This window comes from Eptatretus burgeri, chromosome 10 (genome assembly GCF_056783735.1).
Source record: "Eptatretus burgeri isolate ZD-2024b chromosome 10, Ebu_testis_v1, whole genome shotgun sequence".
Classification (NCBI taxonomy): domain Eukaryota; kingdom Metazoa; phylum Chordata; class Myxini; order Myxiniformes; family Myxinidae; genus Eptatretus; species Eptatretus burgeri.
Window position 1 is genome coordinate 33068882 of NC_140970.1, and position 27496 is coordinate 33096377.

The 27496-nt window shown below is 41.0% G+C and overlaps 1 protein-coding gene and 1 pseudogene across 8 annotated transcripts in view; both read left to right on the forward strand.

Annotated features, from left to right (window-relative positions):
* LOC147018264 (kazrin-like) overlaps positions 1-27496 on the forward strand; it is a 497988-nt gene that overhangs the window by 100746 nt on the left and 369746 nt on the right. Inside the window, exons 1-2 of one of the 8 annotated variants that reach the window (XM_085897809.1) lie at positions 7294-7550; positions 7897-8063. The exons of the other annotated variants lie outside the window; for them this stretch is intronic. The gene's annotated coding sequence lies outside the window, so the exon portion shown is untranslated. Of the gene's footprint in view, positions 1-7293; positions 7551-7896; positions 8064-27496 lie in introns of those variants that run through there. 8 annotated transcript variants of the gene reach the window in all.
* LOC147018265 (signal recognition particle RNA) lies at positions 48-188 on the forward strand (annotated as a pseudogene).

Here is a 27496-nt window from a genome sequence, read left to right on the forward strand (position 1 = left end):
AAGGGAGATAGTTTTTGTTTGGGATAAGAGTATTGGATATTGGATATACCGGGCGTAGTGGCGTGCGCCTGTAATCCGGCTACTCGGAGGCTTGGGTTGGAGGATCGCTTGAGGACGGGAACTCTGCACTGGGCCACGCTATGAGAGGGTGTAGGGCAGCCCGGAATCATGGCGAAACCCAATCCTTATCCCTGTGTCGTAAGTGGTGACCAGGGTTGCGTCAGGAAGGGCATCCGGCATAAAACCTGTGCCAAATCAGTATGCGGATCATAACGGATGATCCGCTGTGGCGACCCCTAACGGGAGCAGCCGAAAGACTAACAACAACATGAGAGTATTGGATATGTGGACTCTCCATTTTGTTACAAGAATATGAAAAATAGAGTTTGTTCTGTTTTAGTTTGGCTGGCATAAGGGATATTGTTGGCATGTTGGATGACGTTTTGTCGCGTTGTGGGCCGGGAACATTGGTGTGCATGGGTCACGATGTGGGGAGGGTCTGTTCAGGAACTTTGAAGAGGAGGTATGAGTTTTTGGAGGAGTAGTTGAAGAATTTGGGGTGCGAAGTGTTTTTTTTCAGGGATTCTACCAAGGTTGGGGGTGGAGGGGGGGAGTCGATGCCGATTTCTGCTGTTGAGTGATGGATGTGAACCAGTGGTTGGATGAGTGGTGTGGGAGGAAGGTATTTTGGTTTTGAATATACAGTGGGGATCCTTGCATGGTAAGAGTGAGTGTACGTGGCCAGGTGGCGGGGAGGTTAACAGAATGTGGACGGTGAGATTTGTGGTGGTGCTTGAGAAATAAATTGGCATGTTTTTTTAAAAGAATAGAAACTTAGGATGAGGTTGGAGGGTTGAGGAAGCAGGGGATGATTAATGGAAGGGAAATGTTGAAGGCGTCTAAAACGAATGGCAGGAGCTTGAATGGAAAGATGGAATAGTTGGAAGCTAGTATGGGTGACGAGGGGTAAATGACGTAGTTGTTCTTGGTGAGACGTAGTTTCATTAACAGTATAACTGGAGGACAGGGGTGGGAGATGCCACGGTCTCCACCCTGTTATTAACTAATGTCATCACATCTCCAACATTGCAGCACAACAATCTTGCAAACGGTCTTTTTCAGAGCCAATCGTCTCGCAGAATCAGGAAAACTCTGGATCTACCAATTAAATATGGAAGGTACTGAATGTCACAAGCAAATTGTAACTGCACGTCAAGAACTATGAAAGACCTTGATGTTGATGTTATTGTTCTTTAAGAGACGTGCTGAGGATGACTCTAATGCCTCCAAGCTCCACACATATGGTTTCATACGTGTTGCAGCGGTGAACCATGTGAAGTATGGCATTGCAACCTACACACGACATGACTTGACTCACTTTTATATTCTTAAATAATCTTGTGCCAATAATGTCTTCTTAGCCACTGAGAGTTGGGGACGCAACAATCAACCAATGTGTCCAAACCACCTTCCAGCAATATCCATTACTGCTCATCCTGAAGTTCATGTTGGTGACTTCAACAGCCATCACATCTCAAAGGGATATACTTCAGATGATGAGGCAGGTGAAAAACTGGTTGCTTGGGCCTCCGCTGGTGCTCGTTATCTCCTGCATGATGCCAAGCAACCAGGCACTTTCTGTTTATGTAGACGGAGGAAGGAGACGATCCAGACCTTGCTTTGTCTCCAAGGATGGCGATGGATGCCCTCTTCACGCATTTTGGAGGATCCTTCCACACTTTCCACACAGCCGACATCGACCAGCAATTAATCCACATCGGAATAGAGGTTCCCTTGACCTAAGACATCCACACCTCTGTAAGCTGTAATTTGTCATCCGCAAGATTGAGACCAAAGGACAGGAATTCAAAGCTTCAATTTTGTAGATGTGAAATGAAAGCGAAAAAAGGGAGGTGTGGAAACCTGGGTGAAACACGTGACATTTCGGAGGGAATTGATGGAGAGGATTCTGTGTGTAAAGACATTAGAGATTGGAAGAACAGTAAGATACCTGAAGAATGTTTTTGTCGTCCCCCTGGTGTGAGGGAAGAGCAGGAACGATGGATATGTGAATAATTCAGAAAGGTGTGTGATAAGGGAAGAGTATTGATTGTGGGGGATTTAAACTTGCTTGGGATATATTGGGTCCAGGAACAATGTCAAGGCAGAGCAGATGAGGATTTTTTTCGACCTCATCCAGGATTGCTTTTTAACCCAGTTTGGACAAAAGCCCATGGGGGTGTGGGTAGGGGTGGTGCAATGTTGTACCCCTTTTTCAGTAATGATTCCAATATGTGAAGGAGGTAGAGGTGAGAAAAAATCTGGAGACAAGTATATTCCAGTGAGGTGTAATGGTAGAGGCAGAAAGAGAACAGGGTGATTGAGCACGGAGGTACACAGTGTAATTGAGGATTAGCAGAAGGCATTTATCGAGTACAAAATAACAGGATTAGGGTCCGATTCTCATCAGAAGAGGAGGAAACATTGACGAGTTAAGAAAATAACTCAGCAGGCCAAAAGGGAATATGAAAAGGATATAGTCAAGAGTATTAAACAGAACAGCAAGATGTTCTTTTATGTACAGTATATAAGGGGAAAGGAAAGGGTTAAGTAGAGTGTGGGTAGGGAAACATTTTAATAATTTCAGACTAATTAAACATATCGAGCATGGATTTATCAGAGGGAGATCTTGTTCAACAAATTTATTTGAGTTCTATGAAATAGTTTCTGATTTGGTGGATGAGGGAAGTGCACTGGACATAGTATTTCTAGACTTGAAGAAGGCATTTCATAAGGTACCACATAGGAGGTTGTTTGGTAAGATGAGGGCTTGTGGAGTGGCTGGTCAGGTAGCTCACTGGATTGGAAATTGGCTTCGTGATAGGAAGCAAAGAGTGGCTGTGAGTGGGAGGATGTCTTGCTGGGAAGATGTAAGTAGTCGGGGTACCTCAGGGATATATCCTGGGAACATTGGTATTCATAATTTATATCGATGATTTCGACAGTGGGATTAAGAGTCAGCTTTCTGAATTTGCAGATGATGCAAAGCTTGGAGGTAAGGAAGATTGCAGTGAGGGTGGTGATCAGATTCAGGAAAGTCTAGATCGGTGATCTTTTCAATTTTTTTTTTTAGAGGGGGGCCACTTTTGCTGATAAGACATCAATGTGAGAGCTGCCACACCACCGGCAGGATATATCGAGTTATTATATGGAGCATAATGGCTGCTCTTCAGCCCCGCCTCCATGTACTCTTCTTCGTTCTGGTTAACTCGGCTGAAAGCTTAATTGTTTGCACACTGCCATCTACTGATGTAGTTATGTTACTTTTGTGCTTCACATTGGAACACTCATTTGATCCCACTGGGTCAATTTGATAGCATTCATGGTGGATTATGATGGGTTGTTTTCACATTTTCGTATTATCGGCCACAAATCAGGGGCCGCAGAGGCAGGTCTGGAAATTTTTTAGGCGGGGGGTGGGGGAGGGGGGTTCACTTCAAGTTAAGATGTTCTCATATTGTGAAATATACCACCAAGCCTTATTCGAGTCGATGTACTCATCAAGGAAAAACCAGTTAATCTATCCAGAACCCTTCGATGTCTGATCATAAATTTATTTTCTCCACAGGAAAATTTGGGAATATCGAGCTACTTGACGAAAAGACCTCAGGCCTGTCACTAACTTATTCTTAAGACAAGCCGGTAGGTGGACATAGGTAGTCGCCTACCCAATAGAACCTGACGCGATGGGCCCGTTCGATGGGGGAATGACCTGAGGATTAAGCACAAAAAAATTCATGATTCTAGCTTCAAGGGTTAATGCTGCAGATTGTTTTTTCGTTAAAATACCCCCACATTTAGAGGTGTTTCGGCCGTTGCTAGGCAACGGAGGGGTCCATAGCAACGGTTCTTTCTCACACATAACTAGGACATGCCATGAACCTACCATCCCAGTTTCATGTATATCTGACTTATAGTCTCTGAGATATAACGAACTTCGTTTTTTTATTGTTTTCGACCAGGGTTCATTCAAAGTCTATCTTCTCCAACAGTTTTCAGCGGATCCAGCTGGAAATTTTTGACAATATGGCTGAATGTACTGCCCACAATCGCTCGTGGCCCGATTTTTTATTTTCGAAAAAATTTTTTTGGGGGATTTTTCAAAAATTTCAAAGTCCCGTTGCTAGGCAACGGTGGTCTCCATAGCAACGGTTCTCATTTGCACACAACGAGGTCATGGTATGAACCTACCCACCAAGTTTCATCGAAATCGCCATTGCATTAACGGAGCACTGGACCGAACAGACAGACATATAGACAGACAGACATACAGACAAACATATCGACGGAAAAAGTGATAATAAGGGTAGATCAAAAAACAATTTTTTTTTTTCGACTTTATCGACGACCCAAAAACCTGAAGATTTTGGAATCTTTGCGACAGATCTTTATAACAACAATGTAAATACACACAATGTTTCCAATACAAATCAATAAAAAATATCGAACGGACAACACCGGGCCAGGTGGTTCATCCACACCGCTGTTCGCACCAGTCGTATGCCCATTGCCAAGCAGATATATATGTATGTATATATATATATATATATATATGTATATATATATATATGTATATATGTATATATGTATATATATATATATATATATATATATATATATATATATATATATATATATATATATATATATATGTATATATATATATATATATGTATATATGTATATATGTATATATATGTATATATGTATATATGTATATATGTATATATGTATATATGTATATATATATATATATGTATATATGTATATATGTATATATGTATATATGTATATATATGTATGTATATATATATATGTATATATATATATATATATGTATATATATATGTATATGTATACATATATATGTGTATGTATATATATATATATATATATATATATATATATATATATATATATATATATATATATATATATATATATATATATGAGTATGTATATGTATATATGTATATATATATATATATATATATATATATATATATATATATATATATATATATATATATATATATATATATATATGTATATATATGTATATATATATATATATATATATATATATATATATATATATATATATATATATATATATATATATATATATATATATATATATATATATATATATATATATATATATATAGTGTGCTTATGGAAAGTCGATATACCTTCTTTCAAAATTTTCACCTGTTGTTGCCTTATAGCCTGGAATTGATTTAAATCATACCCACAACTTCCAAGTAAAAAACAAATTCCACAAATTTCAGTAAACAAGCTCAAATTAGCTACAATCCTCGTCCTCTTAATGCTGAGTTAAAAAACGAACATGACATCATTGTGATGTATCAGGTTTGCGATGAATTATTATCTGTGCTAATGCCCGGCTTGATTCCCGCAAACAAAATTCAAACAGCTTGCCTAGTTTCAGAGATAATGTTATCGATAGGCGATTTCCATTAGCGGCGATATTATGACGTCAACTTTTTTTTCTCGGAAGAATTTCCAAAATCGGAGATAGTTACTGCCTGCGCGTGGGCTTTCTGCATATACATAGCAAGTTTCACGAAGATCCGATGAAAACTCTGGGTTGTGAAACAAAAAAGTCAAAAAATAGGAATGACGTCATAAAAATTGATATGACGTCATAATGATGTATCGTATGTGCAGTAATTCATCTCTGCTAATGCCCTGTTCGATTCCTGCAAACAGAATTCAAAAAGCTTGCCTAGTTTCGGAGATAACTTTTTTTAGGCGATTTCCATTAGCGGAGATATTTTGACGTCATAACTTTTTTCTCGGAGGAATTTTCAAAATCGGAGATGGTTACTGTCTGCGCAGAGTATTTTTACATATATATGCCAAGTTTCAGGAAGTTTCGATGAAAACTGAAGGCTGTGAAACAAAAAAGTCTACAAGAAGAAGATGAAGAACAAAAACGTCAGTAAGACTTAGAGATCCTCCACGAGGATCTAAAAATACAAAACTAGAATGAATGAGTGTCCACCTCCCCCCCTCCCCCCCTTATAATGGCAATTCTAAATTCGCTCAGGTGTAACCAATCACCTTCAAAATCACACACCATGTTAACTGGTCTCCACCTTTATTAAATTGTAGTAATTCTGATTATTTCAGAATATAATAAGCTGTTCCTGTAGGTTTCCTCTGCTGGTTCGTGCATTTCACAGCAGACTCAACTATGAGAACCAAGGAGTTTTCAAAAGACATCTGGGATAAAATTGTAGAAAGGCACAGTATCGGGGGATGGGAATAAAACGATTTCAAAGGCCTTGAATATCCCTTGGAGCACAGTCAAGACAATCATTAAGAAATGGAAGGCATTTGGTACCACCAAGACCCTGCTTGACCAGGCCGTCCCTGTAAACTGGATGACCAAGCAAGGAGGAGACTGATCAGATGGGCTATCAAGAGGCCAATTGAAACCTTTAATGCTACATGCCTTTATGGCAAAGACTGGTCACTGTGCATGTGACAACAATATCCCAAGCACTGCACAAGTCTGGCCTGTACGATAGGGTAGCAAGAAGGAAGCCATAACTCAAAAATGCCCACCGTGTCCATTTGAGGTATGCAAAAACCACTCCAGGGATTCTGAAGTCATGTGGCAAAAAGTTTGGTGGTCTGACTAAACCAAGATGGAAGTTTTTGGCCAAAATGCAAAACATTACATTTGGCCCAAGCCCAACACAGCACATCACCCAAAGAACACCATCCCTACTGTGAAGCATGGTGATGGCAGCGTCATGTTATGGGGATGTTTCTCATCAGCAAGGACTGGGGCACCTGTCAGGATAGAAGGGAAAAATGTATGGAGCAAAATACAGAAAAATCCAAGAGGAAAACCTGTCGCTCTCTACAAGAAAGCTCAATTGGGATGGAAGTTCACCTTTTAGCATGATAACGTCCCGAAGCACACAGCCAAAGCTACACTGGAGTGGCTAAGGAACAAAAAGATAAATGTCCTTGAGTGGTCCATTCAGATAGTGGATAGTGTTAAGACGAGGGTCCATAGCTTGGGGGTAAAGAAGATGAGAGATGGGACAGTTTTAAGGCAGGGGTCTTTCAGTCGGAGAGCTGTTGATGCATTGAATGGTCTCTCTGGAAAGGTAGTGGCAGGGAAAGGGGGTGGATAGGTTTAAATGGGATTTAGATATGTACCTGGATACATTGGAGATGGTGGGGTGTGGGCTCTCAGGATATTGGCTTGTTTTGACAGTAGATAGCTTGTGTGTCGATGGGTGACGATAATGGCGTCGGTACAGTGCAGACCTGATGGATCGAATGGCCTCCTCCTGTGCCAAAGTTCCTCATGTATACTTGTGTATCCTTGTGATGTGTGTTCCTGGAGGCTGCAGAAAAATTGCCGTTTTGTCTACTTGCAGGTAATGTTCGGCTTTAATTCTTGAACTGGATGACACATGAACTTCGTGTGAACCATTTTGCAAGAGGTGAGGTGAAAGTGCTTTTGAGATGTTGTTTTACCGGTTTTATGGGTAAACTGGTCTACCAGCATGTTATGTCATGCAGGCCCCACTCAAGGCCTGGTGCAGCTGGATGGACTTCTTGTTAGTGTACTGACCGAGTATGTGAAGGAGTAAACACCCGATATAGAACAGCATTCTCTGTAGAACATAAAGATAATGAGAACATCATATAATCTATTTCATATACTTGTATCTCTTATAATGTTTTGAAGATTTGTTTATGGAATGCATTTCTCCAGTAGCCCAGTCACAAATGATTGATGTCATGGTAACATCCCAGTTTAAGTGAATTGTTCTCATATCATTTCAGACTGATCTTATGAGGATATTTATTGCATGGTGTTTCAGCATGGAAGGAAAAGACGTCCGAGGCATTCGGAATCCGTGTCAATCCTTCATCCACCAAGATGACCAAACAAACCCCCACTTGTGACTTCCTGTTGCTTCCCGGTACCGAAAACCCGAGATCAACCTGAGGTCGAGCATATTTATATATTACCACCTGAAATGCAAAATGATGCCGCTCGTGTCAGATTAAATGATAGCTGAAGACAACTGCATCGATGGGAGTAAACGATAGTTATTTTCTATTACCATATTGTTATAAGCCTGCTGTTGGCTTCACAGTTAAGGTGGCTGGCTTAAAGTCTCAAGGTCCTGATTTCAAGTCCCTGTCAAGCCGTTGAATTACACCAGGTGAGTTGACTCAGCCTGCCATCCTTCTGACGTTGTCAAAATGAATACCAGCTTAATGGGAAGAATGAGCCATTTGAGTATCTTGTGTCGGAGTGATGGCCCGTCCAGCATTGTTCTCCTTAGCCAATGGAAAAACTACCTCGGCAGCTGTATGTGCCTCATGGCATGAAAGAAATAGGTTGTTGGTTGACGAAAAAATATTTTCATGAAAAAAATAAGTGACTTTTATATTCGTTATTGGTGTCTGTCTGTCTGTCTGTCTGTCTGTCTGTCTGTCTGTCTGTCCTGAGCATAGCTCCATGGGTTTTGATCCGATCCTGATAAATTTTGGTGGGGGGTTTATATCATGATCTAGTTGTGTTTTCCTGAGAATGGGCATGGTGCGCCCATTATGGGTGGAACCAGGCCCAAAAAACATGTTTTTAGGGGGTAGCCGATTTCAATTTGCATCTTCTCCGAGAGGTTTGTTGAATCTGGCAGGGGTTTCGGTATTTGGTTAGCCCAATGGCACCTACATAGCCCCACGGAGCTCAAAGGTAATCGTAGTACCTCTGTACCATCCTGTCAGACTCACAGTTTTAAAAAAAGTGCAAATAATGGTTTAGAAAAATTGCTTTCAATATATCAACTTTCTTCGAAGCCATTAACCCCATACCACGGGATATCCATTGTTTTTTCGTTTTCTTCCTTTGTGGTGCAGTTTGTGTCTGCTGGTGTTGTCATTACCAGCTGCTTTCCAAATGCCCAGTTTCAATTACAACATGACCTGCATTTGGAGCACACACTATTCCAAGGCTTCGCACAACCGAGAAACGATCACAATCAGTTGTTGATTTAGTGTTAATGCTGCAGAAGATTTCTCTGCAAATCAATAACGTATGACGCGTCAACATGAGGCAAGAGCATGCCCTTTGACACAATCAAACCTTCGACAACATCAATCAAGACCTAATCTGTCTCAGTGAGGTCGTGATGTCTGAGATAGTATGAAAAAAGGTCGACTGGTCATTTTCTTTTTTTTTTTCCATCAAATTCAATTCTGGACCAATGATGACAGCACAGACAAAACAGCGGCGTGTCCACGTCGATCAGGATGCTGAACAGCCATCCCAAAAGGACGCTGGTGTTACAGAGATTGAATTGTTTAACTACGGTACTCTCAAATACAAATAAAGCAGGAAAATGCATCAAATGTCTGGTTGAGTTGTAAAAGGATATACTAATGTAATTCCAGTTTAAACCTATCTCCCGTTTCTGCTGCTGCCACCTTTCCAGGGAGAACATTCCAGGCATTAACAACTCTTTGATCGGTGAAAACCTCCTGCCTTAATGTTGTCCCAACTCTCATCTTGTTCACTGTCAAGCCATGACTCCTGTACATATTGCCGTCTATTCTGCTGCAAAAACCTTCCACACTTATTCTTTCTTTACCCTTCATTATCTTAAACGCGTCTATCAGATCTCGTAGCACTGCTAAGTATATAGCTGACTCAAAGCAGTAAATTTGGCCAGGATACCATCACACTTCGACCAAGTCCTATTCACAAAATACCTCGAGACATTTCATGTCCACTGACATAAATGCAGGTGGACAACTGGCTTTACAACTCGATTTAAAAGACCTCGCTCTCTGAGATGGAGCACTCACTGACAGCGCGACACTTGAAAGGCAACTTCGAGTTAAGTCCGGCCATGTTGGAGAACGAATGTCAAATCTCAATGGGAGTCCCGTGTCCACCAGATTCAGGAACTCTGACTGACGATGATTGAATTGCGTAATGGTTGAACCGCTCACGTTGTTATGACCATCATCTCAGAAGACATCTTGGAGGCAATGCAGTTTCTCAGCAAGAGAGTTGTAAGCGATGAGGCGTTCCATCCATGAGCAGGTCATTTACTTCCAAGAAAATGCTTGGCAGTCTTTCCAAATTGGTTAAGTGGTGCCTGAAATGCAAACTGCAGCTTCATCAGACTTCTCCCATTAACCGCATTATGGCTCGCTATAATTTTCACTCAACAGGGACTTTTGTTCTTTGATTACCACCGACCATAATGCAGTTGTGCAACCAGCCTGAAGTGCAACATAAAATCACATGTGTATGCCCAGTTTCAACCATAGTAACCTCAAGCATAGGGAACACGCTTTGTATAATGTTCAGTGATCTGCTTGATTTGTGCAAAAACGAATCAAAAGTTGAATCCAAATTAAACGTGTCGCAGCCACATTCATGGACATATAGACCAACATATTATGCAATGCAACACAAGATTGTTAGACGAGACAAACACAGCCACTGAGCTTGGGGGAAGTGCCATCACGTCCCGGGAGACTCTGGGTGCCGGCGAAGTCTCAACAACGGTGCCACTTTTCTCCCCACACTCAGCTGAGCATTTCCCAAGGAGGAATTTTCTCGTCCTCCCCATGGATGCCAACCTTTGGGGATTGACCATGCTCTGAACCTTTTAAATACTGACTGTCCAGCGAAGAAGCAGCACGTCCCATTTTTTTAAATTGTTCGTATGACTCGGCCGGCGTTTCAACCGCCGACCTTCCAGTGTGGAAAATAAGAGTCTAATAAAAATAAAAATGACCGTTTTTACAGCCATTTTTTCCCTGCTGTGCAGGGGTTTGGCTTTTTCTTGAGGCAATGTCTTATGGCCGGATGCCCTTCCTGACGCCAACCCTGGTCGCCTCTTACGACACACAGGGATATGGTACACCTATTCTAACCGGGGCATACACCGGGACCAGTACACTGGCACTCATTTCGCCGACCTCGGAAGGATGACAGGCTGAGTCAACCCCCTGGTGTTAATTCAGCAGCCAACGGGGCTTGAACTCAGGACCCTGGGATCCCAAGCCGCCACCCTAACCACTAAGCCAACACCAGGCTTCTTGGAAAAAATAAGAGTCTGTGGAATTTTATTGGCACCGCACCCTCACTGCAGCTCTCATCGCCCATTGCATCCATGATATTTTTTTAACCACCTTCATTGTCACCTCACCCAATTCCCAAAGGTGTGGGAGTCACCGTTGTAATTGGTCTGTGCCGGTGAGTGTGTCCGCTCACACAGATACGTTGATATGGATTATTCATTCTCAGATGTACTGTAATCTCCACAGCTTACTGCGGTCGGGCTCCACATCTATCTATAATTCCAGCAATCTGTGTGTGTGTGTGTGTGTGTGTGTGTCTGTGTGTGTGTGTCTGTGTGTGTGTGTGTCTGTGTGTGTCTGTGTGTGTGTGTGTGTGTGTCTGTGTCTGTGTGTGTGTGTGTGTGTGTGTGTCTGTGTCTGTGTCTGTGTGTGTGTGTCTGTGTGGCTGTGTGTGTGTGTGTGTGTGTGTGTGTGTGTGTGTCTGTGTCTGTGTCTGTGTCTGTGTCTGTGTCTGTGTGTGTGTGTGTGTGTGTGTGTGTGTGTGTGTGTGTGTGTGTGTGTGTGTGTGTGTGTGTGTGTGACCGCTGTTTCTCGACCACCGGTCCGATCGAATTGAAACTTGCCAGGTATATTGCTGGGGACCCAAGGATGTGCCTTTTCAAGGTTTAATATTAATTGGACAAGTGGTTCCCAAGTTATGGCCATTTATTTACCAAACCAATGACAAGACACGGTGCCTGTGCTCGATGTTGACACGGGGTTGGGCCCGGGTGTCGGGCCGTGTGCTCCCCTCCTCTCTCGATGATGCCCCTCTCTCGATGATGCCCCTCTTTCGACGATGCTCCTCTCCCGACGATGTCCCTCTCTCGATGATGTCCCTCTCTCGACGATGTCCTCTCTCGACGATGTCCCTCTCTCGTTGATGCCCCTCTCTCGATGATGCCCCTCTCTCGATGATGCCCCTCTAAAAATTCCTCGCTCTCTCTCCCTCGGCCTCATCATGTATCCCGGATGTCCGTGTGGTCAGGGCTTTTCGGTTAACTAACCATCTTCCAGTTACTTCGATGGAACTATTTGCAATCGTCCTAGCTATGGAATGGATAATTGAGTTCAATCCTCTTCGTGCAGCTATCCTCTCGGACTCATTTTTTCGGCATTAAAGTCGCTGGAGTCCTTACAGGGTGGCTGTAGGGCTGTGGCTGTCGGGCTATGGCTGTAGGGCTATGGCTGTAGGGCTGTGGCTGTAGGGCTGTGGCTGTAGGGCTGTGGCTGTAGGGCTGTGGCTGTAGGGCTGTGGCTGTAGGGCTGTGGCTGTAGGGCTGTGGCTGTAGGGCTGTGGCTGTAGGGCTGTGGCTGTAGGGCTGTGGCTGTAGGGCTGTGGCTGTAGGGCTATGGCTGTAGGGCTGTGGCTGTAGGGCTATGGCTGTAGGGCTGTGGCTGTCGGGCTGTGGCTGTAGGGCTGTGGCTGTCGGGCTGTGGCTGTAGGGCTATGGCTGTAGGGCTGTGGCTGTAGGGCTGTGGCTGTAGGGCTGTGGCTGTAGGGCTATGGCTGTAGGGCTGTGGCTGTAGGGCTGTGGCTGTAGGGCTGTGGCTGTAGGGCTATGGCTGTAGGGCTATGGCTGTAGGGCTATGGCTGTAGGGCTGTGGCTGTAGGGCTATGGCTGTAGGGCTGTGGCTGTAGGGCTGTGGCTGTAGGGCTATGGCTGTCGGCGAGTTTGATCAGATTCTGGTGCGTGGCGTGGATAGAGCCTCCTTGACTCTGACAGCGCCATTAAACCAACAACAACAACAACAACAACAGCAGCAGCAGCAGCAGCAGCAGCAGCAGCAGCAGCAGCAGCAGCAGCAGCAGCAGCAGCAGCAGCAGCAGCAGCAGCAGCAGCAGCAGCAGCAGAAGACACGTTGCTGCGATGGGGAAGGGAACCTCAGCCGCGTTCCCCTTATAGGTTATAACGTACGGACTTCCGGATAGTGATGACTTAATGTATTCTAATAATTTGTCGATTTGTTATGCGCATTTATAGATAAACACAATGCCCCGATCCAGTCGTCGTTTACGAGAGAGAAGGAACGGCCTGTGTGGTTGTTTCTGTCTCGAGGTTTGAAAGTTGTTTTTTTTAATTATTTTTTTTGCCACGTACTTGTTTATAAAATGCTCGGTCTTGTGCGTCTTCGTTACTGAGTTGCATTGACTCGGATACCTTGTAATGTTCGACAAGTTGAACTAAATGATGGGAAAATTTGTGCACTAATGTATGTGCACACACGCACGTAATCTTATTTATTTGTTGATTAAGTTTTAACTGTGATCAGTCGAAACAACCTGTTGTTGATTGGGTGGCCCAACTTGTATGTATTATACACACATACACAACACACGTATGCACACGTACATACACATACAAGTACTGCTCTTAAAGAAACAAACAATACTTACTATGTCAAATGTAATGGGCTGCAAAAAGAGGTTTTAATCAGAACGACACTCGGTAGAGCGCATACCTCCACCACGTAATGCCTGATCCACAAGAACATATCGGTCCTAATACATTTTTGAAATATCATGATGTATATCGTTTTTGGCCCTCTCAATGGTGAAGAATCACTTAAAAAATTCAATAATTCTCGTATCCAGATCCGATTCGGATCTTCACCAAAATCGAATCACTTTGTCCAGGTCACACACCCATCCTGTCCTCCAAGTTTCGTCCGAATCCGTCCACAACTTTTTGAGATATCGTGCTATATATTAGTTGAGCCCGATCTCCCAATGGTGAAGAATCACTTAAAAAAATTATCGGATTCGGATCTTGACCGAAATTGAACCAATTATTCGTTATGCCACACCCAATGTTTGTCAAATGTAATGGGCTGCATTGTGTGTGTTGTGTGTAATGCTGCATTGTGTGTAATGTGTGTCCTCCAAGTGTCGTCCGAATCCGTCCACAACGTTTTGAAATATCATGCTATATATCGTTTTTAGCCCAATCTATCAATGGTGAATAATTGCTTCAAAAATTCGAGTAGTTGGATCTGGATCTTCACCAAAATCTAATCAGTTCTTCCTTGTCACACACCAAACTTGTCCATAAAAAATTTTTTTTATCTAGATCCGTGCACATCTGTTTGAGATATTCTGCACTCAAAAAGACAAACAAACAAGAAGCGAATACTTTGATATCGCGCGGCTGGGGGCAGTAAAAGTCGAGGTTAAGAATGATGAAACAATTTTGCAGTGATAAAGTTTAAATGTAGACACGGTGAATTAGCATGCCTGATGGGAAGAGTTGTGACGTTGGACAAATTTCTATTTATAGCCCTCAGACCAAAGGGACGTACGGGGCCATAAGTGTGACAGAAGACACAGGACAGAATAGCCAATTATATAACAGCGCGATGTTGCTGCGCTGTAACAGACAGACACACAGACAGACAGACAGACAGTGGTGCAAACGTAACTTCCTTCACCTCCGGTGGCGGAGGTAATAAGTTTTACACATTTCAGACAAGTATCTTCAAAGTATAATACCATCCTCGTGAGCTATTTGGACCTGGGTTCAATCAGAGCTGACTGAAACTGGCTCATTTCAAGCAAGAGAGCTTGCCTATTATCCTGAGAGTTTGCACATGGGTTGTTCTTCTTGTGACATCGAAGTGAAACGAAATAGAAGAGAGTACATGTGAGGTCACAAATGTGATAACAAAGTCGCTTGTAAACATGATATAGCTGCCTTTACATAAATGATTGGAGCATTCGTTGAAATTACATTTACAGCTTTATCAGATTTTTTTTTTTCCATGTTAGGATATAAGTGAAAAATTGAAGTCCGAGTGAAAATTCAAAGGTTTTACTTTATAGAGATTTCATGGTGTCCTTTCGAGTGGTTTTACATTGTGGCGAAATTTGAAACTCCTTGTACGTGGTTGTCACAATGATCATCTTGCCTCCTTCGGGCCACCTCCCTTCTCTTTCGTATAACCACTGTGGATTCGAGGCTCCATAAGTTGAGCCTCCGACAGGAGAGCGGATCATATCATCCAGGGGTGTGAAATTTCCAAGAGGTGTCTTTTGGAGAAAAAAAATAAATTGATGATAGCTGTATAATTGAGAATATACGAGCTTGAAAGAAGAAAATTCTGTTGCAATAAGATGAGTTGTTCATAGAAAGTGTAAATGATTAATTATATTGATTCACCCTTTGACGCAGCAATCGAGTGTCTATGTTCTCTCTTCTTCACATCGCGCTTGATGTATATTTGCCGAACTGTTTATGCTCACAGTTGGTGACGCAGCCAACCAGGCGTGATGAAACTTCACAACTGCAAACACTGATGCCAACTCTGAACATTTTTGCCATCCTCATGCCTCAGTGGCCGTTTCCATTAGCTCCAGATCACAGCACAAGTGCAAAGGCAGGCCAAGTGCTGGATCCAGATGACATTGCCATGAGTTTCGCATGACACGTGTACACATTTTAACCACAATCGGGAATCTATAACCAGGGATTATATTTTTGATTTGCTGAAACGCTGAAATGAAAATGGCGCATGTGCATGAGCCGTGTTTCATTATAAAATTCAGCATTATATATTATAAAAGATTCCTCATTATATGTTCATTTGGTTTCCTTTTGTTCCTTACTTTTTTTCCTTTTTGCACTGTAACCATTCCTTTAAGAAGAATTAAAAAATAATTATTATTGATTATGAAATGTTAACGTTTGCATAAAACAGATATTTTAATATCTCTTATAGTTGTAAAATTTTCTGAATAAGTTTAGGAACTTCCAAATGTCCCCCCTTTAGGAACTTTATTGCCCCCAAGAACTTCCAAATGAAATGCATGTTGATGTTGCACCCTAAATGACCTCGATTGTGCTTCTGCTGTCAATTTGAAAGAAAGTGCATTTCAACGACAACATAATACTTGAACTTCTTTAATGGTTCCGATCATTCGTGATCTTCTTGTGGGCTCGTCCGGTGAAACGTTTTTGACCCCAAGTCGTTCACGAACCGACTGGACAGACTTGAGAGTTCAACTGAAAGTGATTTGGGGTAGCAATTTGTCATTTGTTTATCAATGGTAGCTGGACCTGGTAGATGGGTCTTCCGTCTTTATGTCCCATTCATTGATGGTGCACACATTGTTGCATCACCCTCTATGGAGGGTCAAAATTTTCTGTCATACAGGATAGTGTAGATGCAGTGCACTTACCTGTGAGACGTCTATTCTGGGTTTGATTCCTTACACAACTATAAACTGAGATTCGTGTTCCACAGGCTTTTTGTTGTATCACCAAGTGAACCATCCTTCAGCTGGACATTAAGCTCGTTCTGTCAGATAGCATTATTTGGTTGACATTAAAGATCCCACGTTGTCGATGACAAAGATAGCCGAGTTATCTCCGGTACCCCAAACCAATGTCAATTTCATGCACAGATCTGCTGTAGTTGAATGTTAGGCCTGGCCAGTTGGTTCGTTGTTTACGCAACTGATCTGAATAGAAGGTTGGAATAATTGGAGCCATTTCGTAGTAGTAGTAGTAGTATGGTAGTCTACTTTAGTAGTATACTGGTAGTTGTGAGTATACTGATATGTGCTGATTGGATCCAGTTTCACCCACGTTTTCCAAAACCATGTGACAGTTGTTCATTACCTCTGCCACCTAAGGTGGATGCAGGTTATGTTTTCACTCTTGTCTGTGTCTGCCTGTCTGTGAGCAGGATAATTAAAAAAAAAGTTGTGGACAGATTCAGATAAAATTTGGTGGACAGGTTGGGTGTGTGACAAGACCAAATTGATTAGTTTTTGTTGAAGATCCGGATCCGGGTCCTGATACTGCAATTTTTACGTGATTCTTCACCTTTGAGAGATGGGATGAAAAATTGTATAATATCACGATATCTCAAAAAGTTATGGACGGATTCAGACGAAACTTGGTGGACGGGTTGGGTGTGTAACGAGGACAAATCGTTTCGATTTTGGTTTCGGTCAGGATGAAAATCCGGCCTATCAGTGGGGCAACAAAACGTAAACTCTTGAGCCTGGTGGAGGTATGCACTCCGCTGAGTGCCATTTCAGTTAGTCACCTAGTTGTAGCACTCTGAACAAATTAACTATTAAAAAAAGCAAATGAACGATAATTGGGAATGAAATCTGCCACGCGGTACCTCCAAGATGATGCTGGACTGATGTCACATTTGAAAAACCTCAGCAGCTTTACAACCGCAACCGCAACCTATTTTGCAATAATTCATTTGCTTTCCACCTTAATGTTACTTGATGTTTATTTATAAAATATTCAGTTTCATGGATTTTTCATCTCTAATGACGTCACTGCTGCCATGATCACGTTTCTGGTTTACTCGAGTTATCATGAAGTAGAGTTTACAGTGCTGGAGCCAAGCTATGATTTAAAGAGGATTGTGCAGTTGTTAGAAAAGGGTTTGGACGGGGTTTTGCGGTGGTTATATGATGCCAATACTCCAGAAGGCTGTGAAAAGTCAGTCTCATGTTGATGTTGATTCTACCTTCAGAGTATTTCATCAATCGCCCACTTCCCCTCCCACCCCAGCCCTTCATCACTGTTCTTTGTGAGAACAGTGTATATATATATATATATATATATATATATATATATATATATATATATATATATATATATATATATATATATATATATATATATATATATATATATATATATAGATATATATATTGACCTGCAAAAGTATTCACCCCCTACCGATAATGCCACATTTTTATGAATTACGAATTATGTAAAAAAACAATTTTTCCAACTGAACTTTTTAATTAATAACTGAAGACATCAAGGTAAACGCCGCTATCATTGAAGATGGTTGCATGTCGTGAATACCTACAAAAAACATGTACAAATCAAAATTCACTGGTTGTAAAAGTATTCAGCCCCCACCGATAATGCCACATTTTTATGAATTACGAATTATGTAAAAAACAATTTTTCCCACTGAACTTTTTTATTAATAACTGAAGAGATCAAACTAAACACTCTTATCGTTGAAGGTGGTTGCATGTCGGGAATACGTACAAAAAACATGTACAAATCAAAATTCACTGGTTGTAAAAGTATTCAGCCCCCACCGATAATGCCACATTTTTATGAATTACGAATTATGTAAAAAACAATTTTTCCCACTGAACTTTTTTATTAATAACTGAAGAGATCAAGGTAAACACCCCTATCGTTGAAGGTGGTTGCATGTCGGGAATACCTACAAAAAACATGTACAAATCAAAATTCACTGGTTGTAAAAGTATTCAGCCCCCACCGATAATGCCACATTTTTATGAATTACGAATTATGTAAAAAACAATTTTTCCAACTGAACTTTTTTATTAATAACTGAAGAGATCAAGGTAAACACCCCTATCGTTGAAGGTGGTTGCATGTCGGGAATACCTGCGAAAAACATGTACAAATCAAAATTCACTGGTTGTAAAAGTATTCAGCCCCCACCGATAATGCCACATTTTTATGAATTACGAATTATGTAAAAAACAATTTTTCCCACTGAACTTTTAAATTAATAACAGAAGACATCAAGGTAAACACCCCTATCGTTGAAGGTGGTTGCATGTCGGGAATACCTACAAAAAACATGTACAAATCAAAATTCACTGGTTGTAAAAGTATTCAGCCCCCACCGATAATGCCACATTTTTATGAATTACGAATTATGTAAAAAACAATTTTTCCAACTGAACTTTTTAATTAATAACTGAAGACATCAAGGTAAACGCCGCTATCATTGAAGATGGTTGCATGTCGGGAATACCTGCGAAAAACATGTACAAATCAAAATTCACTGGTTGTAAAAGTATTCAGCCCCCACCGATAATGCCACATTTTTATGAATTACGAATTATGTAAAAAACAATTTTTCCAACTGAACTTTTTAATTAATAACTGAAGACATCAAGGTAAACGCCGCTATCATTGAAGATGGTTGCATGTCGGGAATACCTACAAAAAACATGTACAAATCAAAATTCACTGGTTGTAAAAGTATTCAGCCCCCACCGATAATGCCACATTTTTATGAATTACGAATTATGTAAAAAACAATTTTTCCAACTGAATTTTTTTATTAATAACTGAAGAGATCAAGGTAAACACCCCTATCGTTGAAGGTGGTTGCATGTCGGGAATATGTACAAAAAACATGTACAAATCAAAATTCACTGGTTGTAAAAGTATTCAGCCCCTTCGGTCAGTACTTGGTGGAAGAACTTTTACAGCAATAACTGCCATGAGTGTTTCTGGGTGGATCTCTACAGGCTTTGCACAGTGAGATGGTGACATCCTTGTCCATTCTTCATGTGAAAATCGCTCCAGTTGTGCCAAGTTTGATGGGGATCGTCGATGGACTGCAATCTTCAAGTCTCACCACAAATGTTCATTTGGGTTGAAGTCAGGACTTTGACTGGGGCCACTCAAGAACATTTATTTTCTTATTATTCAGCCACTCCAGTGTGGCTTTAACTTTGTGCTTCGGATCATTGTCCTGCTGAAATGTGAATCTCCTACCCACTTTCAGATTCATGGCTGACTCAAGCAGATTTTCATCGAGGATTCTCCTGTACTTTGTACCGTCCATTGTCCCTTGTATCCTGACAAGCTTGCCAGTCCCTGCTGATGAAAATCATCCCCCATGACATTATGCATCCGCCACCATGCTTGAGGGCAGGGATGGTGTTGACTTGGTGATGTGCAGTGTTCGACTTGCACCAGATGTAACTTTGAATTTCGACAAAAAAGTTCAATTTTTGTCTCGTCTGAACACAAAACATTTCTCCACATGCCTACGGTATCATGGAGATGCTCTTTTTTTTTCCCCACAAACTCCACATGATCTCCTGGATGAGTCTTCTTCAGTAACGGCTTCTTTCTTGCCACCTGTCCATAGAGACCAGCTTTGTGAATGGAACGTGATATTGTTCATTGATGAACACTGACCCCCATCTTGGACACAGAGCCTTGCAGATCTTTCAAAGTCATTGCTGGATTTACAGTGACATCCCAAACCAGTTTCCTTTTTGCCCAGCTGCTGAGTTTGGGTGGGCCACCTGATCTGGGTGGAGTCTGAGTGGTATGACAGGTGTTCCACTTTTTTTTTTTTTAATGGATTTTACCATACCCAAAGAGATAACGAGTGACTGAATTCATCTTATAACCCTCTCCTGAATGGTGATTCAGCACCACCACCACTTTATGTCTGACCTCTTTGGACAGCTCCTTGGTCTTCATTTTTGCCTTGTTAGTTGACCAAGTGAGTTGTACCTTAAAACTCCTTCGATCAGTCGGGGGAACTTAATTTTTTTTCATGTTCAACCACTGATTACATACAGGTGAAACCCATTACACTTACTATGTAACTTTTCAAACAAATAATTTGCTCCTGAAGTGATTTAGGGTTAATTGGACAAAGGGGTGGAATACTTTCAGTATGCAACTGAGAATCATCTGATTTTTCTTTATTAATCTAACTTGTTCACATTTTATCTGCATTTTTTTTATTAGCTTTATCACTTTGGAGTAGTTTGTGAAGACTGAAATATTGAGTTTGATTTGAATGCATCACGAAATAAGCTCAGACGGCATCAAAATGTGAAAATGTTGGAGGGAGGTGAATACTTTTTCAGGCCACTGTATCGTCTGCCTAAAAAGGACAACTAATCCGAAACGCCAACCTTTGAATACGTTTGATTTAAGGCTGATGTGTGAACGTGTCATATCTTAGAACTGTAGATTTACCAATTAAAATGTCATGGAATAAGGCAGAACGGAACCATCGGACCATGTTCTCCACCGGGAACTATGGTGCCAAATCACAGTACTTGAATTGCCTGTGAGATGAAAATTGGTGAATGTTAACATGCAAGTGAGTTAGGAAGTCCGAAATGATGGTTGTTATGGCTTAAAGGAAACTGTCAAGTGATGCTACCCTGAGTGGTGTGTTTAATTACTCAGCAGTGGAAACAAAAATACCTTTTTATACAGGTTCTAATTAAGGCTCGTGGAGGAGCTACAACACAAATCATACACGCACGTGCAGCCAAATTCATGAGATAACTGCGGACTTCACTTCAGCCAAACACAACCCAGGAGTTTGTGGGAAGTGACGACTACCTGGGGGCATTCTGGGGAATGGCAATGCCATGTTTACGACGTCGTTTCTCTCTCCTTGCTCAGTGGGGTAATTTCAGGAGTAATTGCATCTTCCACATCGATGCCAACCTCTGGGATTTGTCTGTACTCTATCCTTTAAATGCTAAGCGTCAAGCTTAGAAGCAGCACGTACCATTTTAAAAGTCTTTGGTATGACTCGGCTCGGGTCAGAATGAAACTACCAATGTCCCAGGTTTAGAGCGGATGCTTCCAAGCACAATGCCATCGAGGCTTCGTTTGAAATGTCGTGATGAAAGGAGCATTGGATGGAAAACATGGTTTTCATCTCGTGATGTAAAAAGTCAAGAAGCCACAAAATGGTGCACTGAGTTAATTTGCTGAGCAGCGATTAGAAACCTGTTTTGTTTTTGTTTTAAAACTTCATTTTGGGGAATATTTTAGAAAAGAAAAGAATGAGAATTAGTGCTGACATTTTTCTTGTGCGATAACAGAGTTGACTTTTTTCATTTTTAATGTTTACCTTTGTGTTAGTATGTTCGTTTCTTCTCCACAGTGGCAAATAATTACCATTGCATTCCAGTTTTGCTTTCTGGTTAACAACTTTTTATGCTGATAAATGGTAGACATCTTTTATTGTCTGAATTTCTTTGCTGATTGGCTGGAGAGACTTGAAGTATTTGAGTAACGCAGACAATAGACTCAGGAATTATGGTGCTTTTGACTCGTATTATGGGCTTGTGCTGGTTTCATTCCTGCTACGGTAATGATCTGGGCTAACTGCTTTAATGAGATCGTAAATCACTGGTCGAGGAGCTGGCCTGTACATTCATCCTACAGGGTATTGTACCATGCTGAGCAGGCCAACTTTGAGGTCAGAAGGTACGTCAAGCTGCAGGCGTGAAATACAGCTTGGACACTTTCATCGAACGACGCACAGCAAATCCCCAATGCAATCCCCGTGGGTAAAGCCGCTTTCGCCGTTATGCTCAAAAACATCTAAGCCACAGTGAGTTGCCTGGCAATGCAGGAGATAACGGCCTGTCCTTGGCCTTCCATCTTTGCAGTTGGCTTTTGCTTGCTTGTACCGGCCCTTGTGCCGAATGGCTGATCCCACAGCCAAACAATCCATCAGTCATTTTACACATTTTGGCACAGCTGTTGGTTATAAAATTTATATGATGGTAAGATAAACTGATATTATATTATCCATATAGTTTTTCAACATCATTTTCGATGATTTCATCATCAAACTCGAAGGGCACTCGGTAGAGCGCATACCTCCGCCACGCAATTCCTGACCCACGAGAACATATCTGGCCCAAAACATTTTTGAATTATCGTGCGATATATCGTTTTTGAGATCTATCTCTCAATGGTGAAGAATCACTTAAAAAATTCTAGTAGTCGGATCCGGATCCGGATTTTCACCAAAATCTAATCAGTTCGTCCTTGTCATACACCGAACCTGTCTACAGACTTTCATCCGGATCCGTCTGCAACTTTTTGAGATATCCTGTACACAGAAAAACAAACAAACAGACAGAAAGGGGGTGAAAACATAACCTCCTTCACCTCTGGTGGCGGAGCTCATAAGAGACCGAATACTGCATTGGAGTCATCAGAAGAACTTAGATAGGATTTGGGTTTTGGCTGCTCCTCATCGACCCTCAAACCTACCTAGGTGCAGCCAAGAGTGAGCCTTACAAAAGCAATTTGTACAAACTCACCTCTCCGGTGACAGATCGACGGAGAAAGAGAGAAATTGAGTGTAAACTAGATATAAATTAAGCACACAATATATAATCGCACAAGTAACCACAACTCCGGTGAATTTTTGACTTTTTATCGATCATAAGTACTGTAATAAATAAATTACTCGAAGAAGGAGCAAACGTTAAAATCAATGCAAGTACAGTACTGTATTACCAATTGTGCAATCACGTGCACATGCATTCACATACACGAGCATTACACCTCATGAAACAAAACAAAACAAAGCCTGTTGTTATCATGATTTTTATTCAATTACCTGACATTGTGGTGCTGACTGTGCTCTGCGTATCACCCCTCTGCTTCCTTCAGGGCTATAAATTTGTTATCTTGTATATACATGGAGCATGGGGGATCAATTGAGAAAGTGGATAGGGTGGTTGGTCGTGAATATAATTGCATGAGGAGTGGGGAGAGAATAGAATTTTTTTTTTTTTTTGGAGAAGATAGGAGGGAGAGGACTGCATGTATGGAGCATTGGGGGAGGAGGAGTCAAAACCCCCACAAAAGTTTCACACAAAATAAATGGATGGCCCATTGTGCATTTAAATATATAATTCCGCCTCATTTTTAGCCGCGTCTCGTGTAGCGAACGCTGGCTCGAAGAGAGCTCCGCGTTCTTCTTCTTCTGGTGAAGACAAAACCTTTAGGACTCGGCTCTTTTATATACAGGATCCGGATCTCCTAAAATACTAAACACCTGTACACATCCTCGCATTGAGGGTGCCTTTTGAGAGCATCTATCATGAACTTTTAAATATATTCAGACATTTGCTTTAAAGTTTCGAAAAGTTCACGTTACTATTTAAAGATTATTCCATTTAATGTGTAGTTATTTCGTAAATACACGATTTTCTCGTCATGAACGAGGAGCCGCCATGACGGGTCTCGCTATTGGCTCCATCAAGGTACGTGACGAAATATCGGAAGTTGTTGCTATTGCCTTTAGTACGCGGCTCTTGGACACATTTGTGATTTTTCTGTTCATGGCTGTCTGACATGAGGCCTAGATTAGAGCCTCTGAGTAAATATTTCACTTTTGTTTTCTGAATATTACTGGTTGCAGCAGGTGAGAATAACTTGATAGAGGTTGGCCTTTGCACTGGAAGGAAGAAGGATTAGAATAATAAAGATAGCTTGAAACTCTTTAGACTGACCACGTGATGACTGTTACTCTCAGCTGTGCATTATACGCATTAGCCTGAGTTTCATGGTGAGCAAGCTCAAATCTACTTTGACACCTATTCCAAGGCTTGCGGGATGCTTTGGGTCTAGGTTTGTCAAATTCCACCCTGCGAACCGTTGTTTTTTTGCCATTATGGCTGTCCTTTAAATAGGGCAGGAGATAATTGTTCAGGGGTGAAACTAAGACCAGGCAAGTTTGGTGGACAATTCAAACATAAGCACGTTATTATTATTATTATTGTTTGGTTTTTTTTTCTGCAAGTAATGGATCATCTAATACAAAATAATGTTTGCCTGTATTGCATTTTCTTCTCAGCCAATCACTCTTGATGCTGCCTGTGATCCAAGCTTCAGAAACTGTTTATTTGTCCATTTTCTCCTAAAGTCCTTGTACTCGTCATTCATGTCTTTTCCATTGTTTGAAAGCATTATGCAAAGTGTTTTATTTTTTATGCTAAAGGGATGATTGTTTAAATAATGACGTTTTTTTTTTCTTTCTTTTTTTTATTTTACAAGTGGAATGACATTTTGTATTTTGGAATAGTTATTGCAACCAAAAGCAATGACATTGTCTGCTGACGCCAGTAATTACCCCGCGCACGCAAAATGAAAAGCTGAATTAAGCAATTGCTTCATGTCCAGCCGTCCATCCATCTATCTCTGTCTTATCAGTTTGTGATCGAGGAATAACTTCTTTAAATTGATGATTATATTTTGAACACGAATCGGAACATGAATCAGAAGACAAGTTTACCATTTTACAGTACTTTGTCTCTGAATTCATCCTGATCACACACTCACAGAGTGGAGTGAGAGAATGTTTTTACTCTGTTTGCTCGAAGGCATTTTTACTTGAAGGCAGTCAACCAAAATTTAAAATCATTTCTCACAGGAAACGTACTGTTTTAAGGACCTCACAAAGGACACAAACAACAGGCACAAATAACAAATGTAACGTGTAAGATAGGATGATGTAATCGACACGAGGTGAAATGGCGGTTAAACCCGGAATTTATTTATTTATACGCCTGTAAACCTCTTTAAACCTTTTATTCAAATTTAATTCTATGATTGAACACCGTAGAACACAAATCACCTTTTAAATACTTCCATGAACCCCCAGTTTCGCAGTTCGTGGACATAGGGTGGCGTAAAAGGCTGGTTGGTGCATAAGCCTGCTTCAGTCGCACTCGAAACTTCCGGATTTCTTTTTAACGATCTTTAAAATCTTCATTGTATTAAAGTTGAAATATTGACTTAACACTTCGTGGGGTATCGTATTCTATGAACTCTGTAGTTACTGTGTATTATCGTGACACCTGGGTGTCACATGGAACCCGAAGTCCAATTGACCTTTTCGCCTCTTGTGTACGTTGTTGGGCGAGGTCCAAAGGACCTTTTGCGGTGCTGTATCATGAGAAATAACCCTCCCCATTAGCTTTTAAAACTATATGGACACACATGGTTTGGGAAGTTGAAGGAATTCCATGACTGCTAAAATAAACCGATTTATTATAACTTACGCACAATGCTGAAACGATCAACAACAAAAACATTTTTGATACAAATAAGATTGTTTTCCGAGGCCTTTTTATCCATGTACATTTGCTGAATTCATTGCGTTATTCTTTACAGAACCAGGGGAGAATCTTTGCCTTATTGAGGGCGAACAACACCAGGAGCATATGAAGGAGCAAGGCCAATAGTATGTCCCTGATCAGGGCACACTTTGGCCCATTAGAGACCAGGTAGATGCAAAGAGGCTCATGTGTGGCCTGGCAAACAACACATTGCAGAGTAAATGTCACCTGCAGGATGTTCCCTGCATACAACAAACGCAGTAAAAAAAAAAGCAGTATTTGATTGCCAGCTCATGTGCTGCGGGGAGGGGGGGGGGGAAGAGAGAGAGACAAGCCGGTTTGGCGGACATGGGTAGTCGCCTACCCAATAGAACCTGACGCGATGGGCCCGTTCGATGGGGAATGATCTGAGGATTAAGCACAAGAAAATTCATGATTCTAGCTTCAAGGGTTAATGCTGCAGATTGTTTTTTCGTTAAAATATCCCCACATTTAGAGGTTTTTTGGCCGTTGCTCGGCAACGGAGGGGTCCATAGCAACGGTTCTTTCTCACACATAACTAGGACATACCATGAACCTACCATACCAGTTTCATGTATATCTGACTCATAGTCTCTGAGATATAACGAACTTCGTTTTTTTATTGTTTTTGACCAGGGTTCATTCAAAGTCTATCTTCTCCGACAGTTTTCATAGGATCTGGCTGGAAATTTTTGACAATATGGCTGAATGTACTGCCCACAGTCACTCATGGCCCGATTTTTGATTTTCGAAAAAATTAATTTATTATGATTTTTCAAAAATGTCAAAGTCCCGTTGCTATGCAACGGTGGTGTCCATAGCAACGGTTTTCATTTGCCTACAACTCGGTCATGGTATGAACCTACCCACCAAGTTTCATCGAAATCGCCATTGTATTAACGGAGCACTGGACCGAACAGAGGGAAAGACAGACAGACAGACAGACAGACAAACATATCGACGGAAAAAGTGATAATAAGGGTAGAACAAATTAAAAAAAAAATTTTTTTTTGAAAAAAAATTCTTTTTCGACGAGATCGACTACCCAACACTTTTGACTCCTTTTGTTATAAAAAAAAACCAAATATCAAAACAAGTTTCAAAGATAATCCAACAAAGTCATAGAAACACAAAGAAGGCAATCCAAACCAAGGAAATTTCAAAACACAAGGAAAAATAAAAAAATATATAAAAACTATACATACATTTCTCATACATTTTCATTAACCAAGCATATCCTACCAACACACCAAGTTTCAACAAAGGCATTAATATTTGTATTGTTGGTCAGGTCATTAAATTCTAGTTTCACCTAAGTTGAAACCAGGGATTGAAAATGCAAAATCACATTACATTGCTTCAGTGGTTTGCACTTTCATTTTTGCTTTTCCAGACAAGTAGTTTGCTAGTTTAGCCTCTGGCAATACATAATTCAAAAATATTAACAACTTTTCATTTGCTGAAATGACTCTGAGGCCAAAAATAAAAACCCGGAGCGAAAAAGGGACATTTACCCAATGAAACACATGATTCAGGAAAAGAAAAAGAGGACACAATCGTACACAGTCAATATACTCATGAAACAAATCTTCAGTGGTATTACAAAAG